This window comes from Stenella coeruleoalba (assembly GCF_951394435.1).
Source record: "Stenella coeruleoalba genome assembly, chromosome: 17".
Taxonomy (NCBI): domain Eukaryota; kingdom Metazoa; phylum Chordata; class Mammalia; order Artiodactyla; family Delphinidae; genus Stenella; species Stenella coeruleoalba.
In genome coordinates this window covers 8,040,798-8,053,757 of record NC_137163.1, presented here as the reverse complement: position 1 = coordinate 8,053,757, position 12,960 = coordinate 8,040,798, and the positions used below count along the sequence as shown (strand labels likewise).

The following is a 12,960-nucleotide window of genomic DNA, read 5'->3' as shown; positions in this document are numbered from 1 at the left end:
GGCAGGGAGGGTCCTCTGTAGAACACCCCCAGGCAAGGGAAGCTGTTAGGAGGCGAGCCCATCTAGTCTGTGGTAGGCAGTTTTTAAAGATGGCCCTCAAAGATCCTTATGGAATTCCCTCCCCTTGAGTGTGGGCTGAAGCTAATAATTTGCTTCTCCTAAACAGAATAAGACAAAAAGGTGATGGGTTGCCACTACTATGATTAGGTCACAAAAGATGGCAGCATCTGTCTTGCTGGGCTCTCTGTAACCTTCTGGGCTTACACACTTGGATGGAGCAAGCTGCCATGTTGGAGAAGCACACGTGGCAAGGATCTGAAAGTTGTCTCAAAATCCAGTGAGGAACTGTGGTCCTGAGTCCATAAGCCAAGAATGCAGCCAACAACCACTGTGAGCTTGAAAGTAGGATGGTGGTTGCCAGGGGCTGGGAGGAGGGGGAAACAGGGGAGTGTTGGTCAAAGGATACAAGGTTTCAGTTATGAAAGATGAATAAGTCCTAGAGATCTACTGAACAGCATAATACCTGAGGTAGCAATAGAGACTGCATTTTTAACCAGCTCCAGGTGAAAACGCTGCTGGTTCATGGACTGTTTTTTGATGGGCAGGATGCTAGTGAATGCATTTTGGGCAATGCTAATATAACTTGGTGCGTGTGATGAATTAATTTAAAAATACTATAAACAATAAATAAACACACCTGCATCCTTATTTAAATCCTTCAAGTACTCATGATCTCCCTTCCTACCTAAGCCTCACCCGCCTCTGGTATTCTGTGTTCCATTAAATGACATCAACTTCCATTCTACTGCTCGGGTCAGGAAACTAGGAGGACTCAACACTATCCCCTCTGTAGCCTCTGAATAAGACACTCTCTCCATCTCCACTGTCAGCTCTGGAGCTCCAGAGGCCACCTTCTCTTGTCTGGACTTTGGTACCAACTTTCTGTCACCGGCGTCTCTCCAATATATTCTCCAAGCCACAGCCAGAATGATCTCTCTGTGTAAATATCTGATTATTTTGCTCTCTGATTAAATCCTTCAGTGGCTTGCCTTCGCTCCTCTCTCAGATCAAGTTCAAAATCTCTTGTAATACCTACAAGGTCCTGTGGGGTCCAGTCCTACCTATTTTCCAGCCTTTCCATTTCCTCACCACACCCCATCTTTGTAGAATTCAACCACTGTGACTATTTTTTCAGGTTCTCGAGCTTGGTTCTACCTCAAGCTTTTTGAACACACTATTTCCTTTGCCCCTTGCCATCTCCTTCCCCAGCCTCTGTCTCTCCCGTTCATCTTTTAGGTGCAAATAGTTCTTTCTCTGAGCAGCCTCTCTGACCTCCCAGATCAGGTTCTAGGTCTCACAGCTGACTGTACTTTTCCTTTGGAACATGTATCACAATTGTGGTAAATGGACCAGGTTTTTATTGATATTTATCTCTCATGCTATACTGTGAGCTTTGGGAAAATAGGAACCATGATTTTCTAGTTTGGTATTGTGGTTTCTATGTTTGGCATCATGTCTGGTGCACAGTAGGCACTTAATAATGAATGAATAGGATTTGACACCTTCTAAGTCTGGCTGGGCTCTTTGCCACATAGCACAGAACTTTATGGGGGCCAGAAGAAGATATACATGGGCCAACACCTGGAAAGACTAATGATCTTAGTCCTAGAAGGAGACAGAGGCCAGCCATTGTATCACAATTATGCTATAGTAAAAGTCAAAGCCCAAATCTTTGTGGCTTGTAGCAATAATCAGGTACCGTCCCATGTGGTGGCTTTATGTGTCAATGTGGGTAAGCCGACCATATGTCCCAGAATTCCCTTTCTTCCCAGAATTCCCTGGTTAGGATGGGCCACAAGTGCAGTTAGTGCAAGAGTTGGAAAGTGAGAATGCATCAGGAGCCATGGTGGTCCTTGGAAGGTTCATGTGGCTCAGGCTTCGTTGCTACTCCTACAAATTTTCACAGATCTGCTGGCTCACTGCATGGACTGGGCCCAAAGCTCCAGTCCCTGTGGGACTGCTTTGTTCAGCTTCCCAAATCCTGGTCCAGAAGTGAGTGTGTCTCCACAGCAGGGCATCCACGGCCATGAAGTTGGAGGTTTAGAGATGGGAAGAGGCCAACGTGGGTTTCAGTGATAGAGTCATGTTCCAGCTGGTTCTTCAGGGATTCCAGTGGTCCCTACTCACCCCGCTTCCTTTGATCCTGAGCAACAGTCCTACAATGTCAGGTTCAGCACCCCTGGAACAGCCAAATAGACTGAAACTCTCTCGCCAGTGTCTAAAATTGTCTAAGACTCTCCTCTCCCTCAAAAACCTAACACAGAGAAACTATAAAAAATACAATATGTATATCTAACATAATTTCAGAGGGCCCGGAACACTCTTGGTTCACAACCTGGACCCCATACACAGAGGGCAAGGAGACACCAAAGAAAGAGGCAGAGAACTCCAGGTTGGTATGTGGCAGGGTAAATAAACAAGGGAACTTACCTGCGAGGCTTGTCTTGGGCGCTGCAAGATGAGTAGATCTCTGCACGCACCTGCCTGAATCTCCAAAGTTTATATAGAGGTTTTAAGGGGGTTCAGTCACGTATTCAGTCCAGATGGTCCCAACAACATCTTACTCTCTCAAGGCTTCATCCTTGAAAATGGCTCCCACTGCCGGAACAGCAGGCAGAACAAACATTCCCAAGACAGGGGAAAGGTTGAGGAGCCTCCCATTAGCCAGGTCCAGCCCACGGGTCACCCTTTGGTCACGTCCTCTCCATGACCTCCTCCAGCAGCCACGCATTCCCTGTAGCATCTTTATAAGCAAACAGTAAGTAGCATGATTTTTCTTCCTATTGTGAGGATGATCAGTTGCGTATGTTTACAGTGTTCATTTCGGTAACTCACATCCTTCTGCTAGCCAACGGCCGGATCAGTGGTAAACAACTGGCAATAGGGTTTTCTTTTTCAACATATATTCAATCACACTGCATTTTCACAGACTTTGTGTTGTCACCAAAAGAAGATTCTTTCCCTTCTAAGAGCAATTCTCTTAAATAGCAATAATAATTATATCTGAAAAAGTAAAATAAAGTCATCTAAGATTCAATGCTTACTTTGAACAATTACGTATTCTACATTATTCCTGGTGGTTCTGCTTCTTTGCTTGAATCTGACCAACACATCTTGCCCTATGTTGCCTGCAAGTTGGCTATAGCTCTGTCCCTCATGACTTTATTCCAGAAGCCAGGCTGGAGGATCAGCCCCTATGAGGAACATGTCTTTCTCAACGCAGAGAGGGAACAAAAGAGCTGGCAGAAGTACGTAAAGCCTCTAAAAACTTCTCTTCAGGGCTGGCATCTGAAATTTCCACTCATACTTTATTGGTCAAAGTGGATCGTGTGGCCAAGCTCAAAGTCAGTGGGGTAAGTACACACCTCCATGGGGAGGCACTGCAAGTCACAGGGCAATGAGTGGAGACGGGAGCAGACGTATGTAGAGAGGCAAGGGAATAACTTGAAATAATTATGTGATTTGCAGTCCTCCATCTCTGTCCTAAATATTTACCTCCCTCTCTCACTTTCAAAAATGCTGAAAGGATGTATTTCCAAAGAGGATACCCCCCAGTGCCATTCAATCATGGCAACAGATTTCAAATCTAGAGTCTTCTAATATTTCTATATTGATTCCACCACCTTGCCCCCTACACCCAACATTCAATACTGGAAGAGGGACAGAATAATTTCCACCCAAACTTTCCTGTTTAGAAAGGGGCATAATGGCAGACACACAGCAGTGGCTGTTGCATGGAAATTCTGTAACTGAATGGTCAGACATTGCAAGAGTCCTACACCCTGTGGATGGAAAATGCTCCTGATAAGGCCCTGATTCTGATCCCCGGGTGGGACAACCCAGGCAACTGTTTTGTGGCTCCTGCTTCACCCTCTGGAAAGTAAAACTCACTCCTTTTCCTTACTCTCCTTGGCTACCTCTGGAGATAAGAGAATATGCTTTCCTCGGCAGCTGAGCAACTTTCTCAGCCTACTTTCGCTCCTGGAAGTTGGAAGGTGGAAGAGGTTCTTTGAAGCTTTAAATTGTCATCATCTCTTTGATACCAAGCGAGTACCTCTTTGGCTGGACAGTCTATCAAAAACGTAGTCAACTGTTTTTTATTTACTTGATTCCTGTCAACTCCCTGTGCCAATATCCTTGCCTATAATTCTTTTGAGACATATGCATCTCTCTTTTTAATTGCTGTCACCTTGAACTTGTCAGATTACCCGTTTCTTGGGTATTTGTCATGTGTCATATGCATAATTTATGGACACTGTCTTGGAAGAACTTTCAAATTGTTTGGTTTTGTGAGTAATAGATGCTGTCGTCAATATGAATTGTGATTAGATTGTAAGACCAGAATGCCAATAGGGGGTTATTTTGCCTGTAGGTACTATGTGGGTAGGGATGGGGATTTACATATAAATATTTGGAGAGCATGATAATTCAGTTGTGAGTGATACACTAAGAAAAGACAAAGAAATCAGAAGAATGGCCAGCCAGGATAGATCTGGATTTAATTAAACTGGTTCACTTTAATTCCCTTGTAATAATACTAGAGTATCACGTGTTCAGATGGTGATAGAAGAATGAAATCTCTAATGATTTCTTCTGATTTTCAGAGCTTACAATTCAACACAGATTCATCACAATACTTTTATTATTTGCCTTTACATTCGTTCATTTTTTAAAAAGTTTTTATTGAAGTATATTTGGTTTATGATGTTGTGTTACTTTCAGCTATACAGCAAAGTGCATCAGTTATACATATACATATAGCAACTCTTTTTTTAGATTCATTCTCCATATAGGTCATTACAGAGTATTGAGTAGGGTTCTCTGTGCTATATAGTAGGTCCTTATTAGTTATTTATTTTTTATATATAGTAGTGTGTATATGTCAATCCCAATCTCCCAATTTATCCCTCCCCCCCTTCCCCCCCCCCTCACCGGTAACCATAAGTTTGTTTTCTGCATCTGTGACTCTATTTCTGTTTTGTAGATAAATTCACTTGTACCCTTTTTTTGGTTCTACATATAAGCGACATCATATGATATTTGTCTTTAACTAATGTTCTCAAACTTCCTTTGTTGTTACTGTGTCTTTTTAGGATTTGTACAATAATTCTTGCAAGTAGTCTCTTAAAAATGCTCTAGGTATGTCCTTACTGTGTGCTCAGAGTTCATATTCTAATTACAGTGGTAATACCTTTTTTAAAGAGAGAGAGATGGAGAGAGACAAGAGATAGACTGAGAAACTGGGGGGCGGGGGGCAGTTTTTAGAGGAGGAGGATCGAGAGAGACTGATTAGTGAAAACCCAGTAATAAAGTCTTAATAAAAGCTTGCATTCTTGGCAGCAAGAACAGCATCTTACTCATCTCTGTAAGCCCCAGCAGCAAACACAGGACTTGAAGCAAAGTAAGTCTTCAGAAAAATGTGTGTTTTCATGGAATCACAGCGAGTGAAACTGGGAGTACCCTCAGAGATTACAGCAACTAGATATAAGGGTCCCTGGGAAAGGTGAAAGAGGGACATTTGGAAACACCTGGCATTTGTACATCAATTATCATTTGCAAAACACATACAGCTGGTTCTTTCTAATTTAATCCTCATTACAGCCCTGTGAAGTAGATTTAAGATTCTCACTTACGTGTGAGGAAAGGAAAATCAGAGAAGTGTCTAGACCTCAACCACTCTGGTGATGGTGTCAGGTCTAACATCCAATTCCTGGTCTTTTTCCAAATCCCTGGCTCTCATACGCTTTCTATTTTAAGTTGCCATTAAAAAACAACAGCAAGAAATAAGGTAATGGATTTGATTTCCTTCAAATTTATAGCCTCCTATAATCTGCATGATACCCATAGTTCTGAAAATAAATAAATAAAAAGGAAAGAAAATAAAGAAAATCAAAGGATGTTTACCCTTGTCTTGGGGAAACTGGCTCTGTTGAATGTTTTGCAAACTACAAATGAGGAAGTAATCTAATACCTGACCACGAAGTTGGATTGCCTCAGTATTTTTTTACTAAGGCAGAACTGTGGCAATGCATGTGCTAACAAGTTCTCTGCCCCAGTCCAGCCCTCTCCCCTCCCCCATGGGGAGAACTCTCTTTCATCTCGAGTGTCTGGCAGTTACCTTGGAGATGTTGGTATTGTTTTCTGGTCCTGACCAAAAGGACAGACACTTAGTTAAATTGCAAGTGACCAGTTAGAGCGCATATCCTAACCCTGCATATTCCTGCATGCTTACACTGTATAAGGATGACCTATTAGTGTGTTGGTCTGCTTGACTACACTGTTAAGTGCCTTATGATCAGGAAATAAGATTTTTCCTCCTTATGCTCCTTGGGCCTAGCACTGAACTTGGCACATTGCAGATGCTCAATAAACGCTGTGGGAAAGAATTGGAAGTAGAATGCTGTTTTTTATTTGTCAGAGCTTCAATCAAAACTATAAAAAGTATGCATCAACAGATGAGTGGATAAAGAAGATGCAGTACATACGGAATGGAATATAATGGACTACCACTCAGCCATAAAAAAGAATGAAATGTTGCCATTTGCAGCAACGTGGATGGACTTGGCATTACGCTAAGTGAAATAAGTCAGACAGAGATAGACAAATACTGTATGATATCACTTATATGTGGAATCCAAAAAATACAAGAACTAGTGAATATAACAAAAAAGAAGCAGACTCAGAGGTGTAGAGAACAAACCAGTGGTTACCAGTGGGGAGAGACAAAGGGGAGGAGCAATATAAGGGTAAGGATTAAGAGTTATAAACAGGTGTAAAATAAGCTACAAGACTATAATGTGCAACATGGGGAATATAGCCAATATTTTATGCTTACTATAAATGGAGTATAACCTTTAAAAATTGTGAATCGCTATATTGTACCCCTGTAACTTAGTTAATATTGTACATCAACTATACGTCAATTAAAAAAACTGTAAAGAACCATAGGGCAATAATAATTTTGGAGTCTGTATAGAATCTTATTTGAAGCTTACTCATCCTTCAAAGTGTATTTCAAATGTCACTTCCTCTATGCAGTCTTCCTTGATTTTCTGAGTCAGAATGAGCACAGTCCTACAGTATCTCTATTTCAAAATGATTCATATTTACCTTCATACTGTACTTTGTTGTTTCTGTATCCACCTCTCCATCACGGCAAGTTCCCTTAGCTTTGGATGCCTCATTTTGTTTTTCTTCCTGTTCTCTCACTCTGCATCACCCAGTTTCTAGTATTAAGCAGAAATCACTCAACATTTGTTGAGTGATTAAGCAAGTACCTGAAAGATAAAAGAATGAGTGCACGCAGGCATGCGGTCTGCCATGTTTGAGAATGCCACTGAATTGTGGCTAGCTCCATTCACAAGGAAAATAATGGTCACCAAGAGGTTAAAAGTGTTCACTATTTGGTTAACTGTCAATTTGTACGCTTGCTATGTTCTGTTGCCTACCTTCTCTTCCCCCAGTTTTAACAATCCCCAGCAGAGTGTTCTACATTGCAGAGATTTGCCTGTGAAAGCAAATACCTAAGTAAATAGGAATATGAATGTTAGGTCAAACTCTTACTAGATTTGCCTCTCATTTGGCTTGGTTTTCTATCTTTACAAACCAAGAAGAGTAAACTCAATTTTGTTGAATGGCTATAAATTGTCATTTGGAGTTACAGTCAGTATAAGCCAGTTGCAATGAATATTAGTTGTTTTTGTTGTCTGGCTCCCATTTTCTTTCAAGTAACAGCACCTCAATTTTCTTTAAAAGACCCACTTATTCCCATCTCTCAGTCCCTGAGGTTGGGGCCAGTCTCCACTTCCACCTGCCTGATTGGGGATTGGACCCAGGTTCAAGAAAAATCAGTATAAGTCATTCCCACAGCCACCATGCTTGGTTCAGAATTGGGCACCTGACAATCTAGGCCAATGAGAGAATGACTTCTAGGACTTGTTTTTATGTTCATTAGGATGTTGCAGTGATGGGTCTGAAGTTGTTGGGGGCCTGGATGTGGATCCCAAGAATCAAGCCAACCCACAGGAAGCAGAGTGAAAGATGTTATCATTTGATCCCTGAATCAGAAGGCAAAACATACCGCATCCATTTTTAATTCCACAAACATAAATTCCATTTATGCTTAAGCCTGTTTGCCTTGAATTTCAGTCCCACGCAACCACAAGACTCCTAACACACTGCAGGTCTGAAACTTCCGTGTACATAGGAATGATTTAGGATGGCTTTTAAAATACAGGTTTCCGGTCTCTAAGACCAAGATACAGGTTAGGGCCCATGAACTTGCATTTTAACAAACAGCCTGGGTGCATCTAATGCAGATGATTGATGGACCAATGTTGAGAAACACTGAGAGAGTTCATGGAAGTGATAACAGTAAACAACAATGACCAGAATCAGAGGAGTTTCGAAGTATCAACCTAGTAGCTGAAAGTGAAGAGCCCATCCTTTGTTCCAGTATCACAAACGGGAAAATCCATTGAGGGATTAAGAGTTGATTTCATATTCAATGGGAAATATAATACTTTAGGAATGTGAGCAGAATGCTGTGTGTGAACATATGAGAGAGATGATATCTGTTTGTCATGTTCATACCTGGTCTAGGAGCCCAACTGCCAGAGATTAATTCTGGAACAACTACCACTTCTGGTCAGTTGGTAAAAGGATATGGTGCTAGAGAGACGAGACAACTAAGGTCTTTGGCAGGTGAAGGATGTGCTATTAGTGCCATTTTCAAAGATTTTAAAATGGAACAGGTAGATATGCCGAGGGTGTCTGCTGCAGCAGCTTAGGCTTCTACCAAACTAGTCTATTTAAAAGAATCTTTAAATTGCTTTGATTTTCTTCACTGATTATACATATTAAAGCAAACACACAAAATAGATTTCTGTGTTTTGCATGTAATGAAGGAATATCTGGTATTTAGTAACGACTTCTCCCCTTAAAATAGGTATATACAGTTGTTAAATATTCCAGGGGGTATTATGGTTCCATATTCATATTTTTAATGTTGGAGAAATTTAGTTCAGTGATTTCTGCCTAAGGACCCTTGTTTCAAGATAATTTGCCCACTGCTTGTTTGGTTCCACTCAAACACAGCTGTAAGTTCTTTCTTTCTAAATTTGGAGATGAAGTGTCTGATGGCTAACATTTACCATCTGGACAAGGGGTGTGTTGGGTACTAGAGAAGAGGGGACATAGTGATGCATAGCTTCACTGTATGGCTGGGGAGTCATCTCCAGACTTTTCTATACAGTATGTTGTATCTCTTCCCTGGTTCTGACCGTTGACTTTGTAGGGTCAAAAGCAGCGATGATAGCCTATATGAGTTTTCTATCAGTCTTATCAGACGTAATGTCCCCTTTTTAGAGTTAATACTATGTCACATCTTCTGCACTCTTCTGAAATTAAATCCATAAATGAAATAATCAAGCTCCACATATTTAAAAAAATCAATACAATGCCATAACAATAATGTAAGAATACATTTATGAAAGTAATTCACAATAAAAATAATATCTATCTCAGTACGTAAGTGGTCAGCCATGACTCACGAAGAGCCACAATGAAGCAGTCAAGTGCTAATATGGAAATTTAGATTTATCCTGAATGTAACATAAAATGCAGAGTGATATAGGTGTGTTCTATCAGTGCCTCAAATACTATGAGTAGCTTTGCCATTGGTGGCATGATTTTTAAAAATGCAATAAAATCTTGGTAATATTCATACAAAGAGGACAGCCTTCCCTCATGTTATATAGTGGCCTCATTCCTCGAAACTGAGTGCATATTAAAACCTTGCAAAAATACTTTGTGCTTATGCGTAAAACTGAGTTCTAGGCTCCAAAAATGATCAACAGTTCTTTTTTTAACCTACGTGAAAGTTCCGAGGGCCATTCAAAAGTCATGTACGACCTGCGGCAATTCTTCAAGGTATGGGGCTGCATTGTGCATTTCAGGATGTCTAGTAGCCCTGGTCCCTCCCCATTAAGTTGCAGCAATGCCTTCCTCCAATCATGTGACAACTAAAAATATGCCTCCTCCGCCCATTCCCAAGGTGCCTTCTAAAGGACGGTATTGACTGCATTGAGGACACTCACCTATACAATCCATTCAAGCCAAGAATCATTTATTGATACATTAGACCCAATTTCCATTTATTTTCTTTCAAGTTACATTATTGGAGGGATCTCTTGTTAAGTCCCAATTAAAATGGAAGAATCATCTGTTCAGGATAGATTGTCAGCAAACTGTGGAAATTGGATAGAATCTGTGCTAGCCTTTACATTATGTATTTTAATTAAATCGCAAACAACCTCAAATTTTCAGTGATGTAAAACAACAAATATTTATTTTTTTCTCACCTATTGGTTTGTGGGTCAGCAGGGATTTTGCCAGGGTTCAGTTAGTTAGCTCTGGGCTGAAGGTTAGAAATTTGATAACTGGTATTCCCACTGCTGCTGGAGAAAATTTTCCTTATTTTGAACATCACCAGCAGCTTCTGATATATAGTTCTCAGTGAGAGAGTCTAATTGGTATAGCCAGGAATAGAACTTTAGCCGCAAGGGAAACAGGGAACATGAGTTTCTTATACTTTCATCTTATTTAGTGTGAGGCTGACTTTGCCCTAAGGCTCATAAGGTGGGTGTATATGTCAGTTTGCATTAGGTTATGCTGTTAACAAACAACCTCAACATTTCAATAGCTTAAACCAACGAATATTTATTTTTTTCCTTATACCACATATCACTTGTGGATTAGCATCATCATAATCTCTTTAGAATACGGGTTGTTAGAGCAGCCACCATCTCAAAAATTGCATTTTGCTGTGCCAGAGACAAAAAACTTGGTGAACTGGATTTTTTAAATTACCAACTGGCTGTGACAAAACTCACTTCCAATTTCCTTTTATTAGCCAAAGCAAATCAAATGGTCACATATAATTCTAAGGAGGGTGCAAAGTATAATCCTGTCATGTGGAATCTATAAATATATGGTATACTCTGCTAATGACAACCATGATGGGAAATTTCCCAAACATTGAAAGGGATTTCGGATGCTGGTCAGCTGAAAACCAAGAAGACAAATGTCCACTAGAGACTGTCTTATTTATATCTTTTCCGTATATTGCCATTCTCAGTGTAATTCAGTAGTTATTAGTAACATAGTAAGTGCTGATGGAACGTCTGTTGAATAAGAGGATATGGATGTGGTTGTTTAAATTACTCAATCTCAGTATAATTGAAGCTTAAAGAGTGATACTTTGCTATTTTATCTGCACTCTGTAAAGCATGATAAATGTATTATTTGCATGCAGTGTTGCATTTAGAAAGCTTGAGAATCAGAGTAGCACACTGGAAAGAGAAAAAAGATGTTTATCTCAACATTGCTTTGAATGTGTTTACTTGTTGGTTTCCCCAAAGTTGGGACACTTTCTTCTGTGCGTAGTACAGAGTTTGGGATATGGTAAGTATTCAAGAAAAGTAGTTCTGCTGTCATTAGTTGTGTATTCTTAGGAAAGTCATGTCGATTTAGCCATAGGTTCTTGAGCTGCACACACACACACACACACACACACACACACACATATGCAACACACACAGAATGTCTTAGTAATATTTGCCTTTTGTGTGGTAAGGATCTCCTAGACTATAAAGGAATACGATTGTGCGATTGTGGTTGTCATGTGGTGTACTTACAGCACAGTTCCTGCCACTAGGCATTCATTCAATAGACGTTTATTTAGTTTATAACAGTAACCCTTTGCTCTATTCTTAATGTGGAATGGGGTGGATATCTAAGAAAGCGTGTAGTGTGCCTTTACAAAAGTTTGCCCAGGGTGCTGGGATTGAGGAATTTTGAGAACCTGGTTCCCAACAAATCAAGAACAGTGACATTCAATGGGTTTCGTCCTCACCTCTCAAAGGTCAAACACTTCACAACTGCCAATGGGGTCCCGGGGCCCGCGTTCCTTCCTTCGGTAACCAGGGCCCCTCCCGCCAGCTGTCAGCCAACTGCCGCAAAGCCCCGCCTCCCAGGGCGGCCCTCCAATCGGCCGCACGGCCCGGGCCAAACCCTCTTGCGTCACGTGACGCGACCAGACCAGCTTCCGGTTCGTCGCGGGCGGCTGACGTCGTCTGGGCCGGCGTCGCGTCAGGGCTGGCCGGCGGCGGAGGAGGCGATGGCAGCGGACACTGAGCGGGCTTGAGGGCTCGGACCTGCTCCCTCCCGCGCGACCTCGAGCCCGACCCCGCGCTGCGGCCCCAGCTCTCTCCGCTCCGCTCCTGCTCCGTCCCCGACCGCTGCCTGGGAGGAGGCGGAGGCGGAGTCCCGGGCTGGCCGTCCTGTTCGCGCCCCGGCTCGGCCCCGGATAGCCCGGCAACTGTGCAAAGAGGAGGCCGAGTCGGTAAGAGGCGGCGGCGCCTGCAGGGCCTGGAGGCCGCCTGGCCCCCGCCTGGCCGCCCGGGACACCCCAGCGCTGGTGTCTGTCTCTGGCCCGCTCCCCTCCCGCGTCCCTCTCCGTAACTTGCCGCCCCTATTGTCTGGGCGCCGCCGCTCCCTCTACCCCTCCCTTCCTTCCCCCCCTGCCGAGGGCCGGACGGCTGTCAAACCTGGAGGCGTCTCCTGCACCCTGGCCGCCCGGTCTGAGCCTTTCCTGTTTGTCTCTGGTCAGCCCCCTCCCGCCCCGCATCACCTCCCCCCCACCGTTTTTTTGGCCCCGCGGCCATTCTCTGACCATTGCTTCGTTTTCCCAGGGTTGTATCTTCTAGTTGATTTACTCTTCCTTCCCGTTTGTCAGGTCCTCAGGTTTCACCACCCTTATATATTTTTGCTTTCTTGTTCGTTTTCCTTCCCGATTTTTATTCCTCTCCGTTCTCTCCGTCCCCCTTTCTCTTTCTGCTT

At 42.5% G+C, this 12,960-nt stretch overlaps 1 protein-coding gene across 14 annotated transcripts in view; it reads left to right on the top strand.

Moving 5' to 3' along the window:
- The first annotated feature begins 12,164 nt into the window (after positions 1–12,164).
- Positions 12,165–12,960, top strand: part of PHF20L1 (PHD finger protein 20 like 1) — a 79,873-nt gene continuing 79,077 nt past the window's right edge. For all 14 annotated transcript variants that reach the window (XR_013824693.1, XM_079902266.1, XM_079902264.1 and 11 more), the window contains exon 1: positions 12,165–12,463. The gene's annotated coding sequence lies outside the window, so the exon portion shown is untranslated. The remainder of the gene's footprint in view (positions 12,464–12,960) is intronic.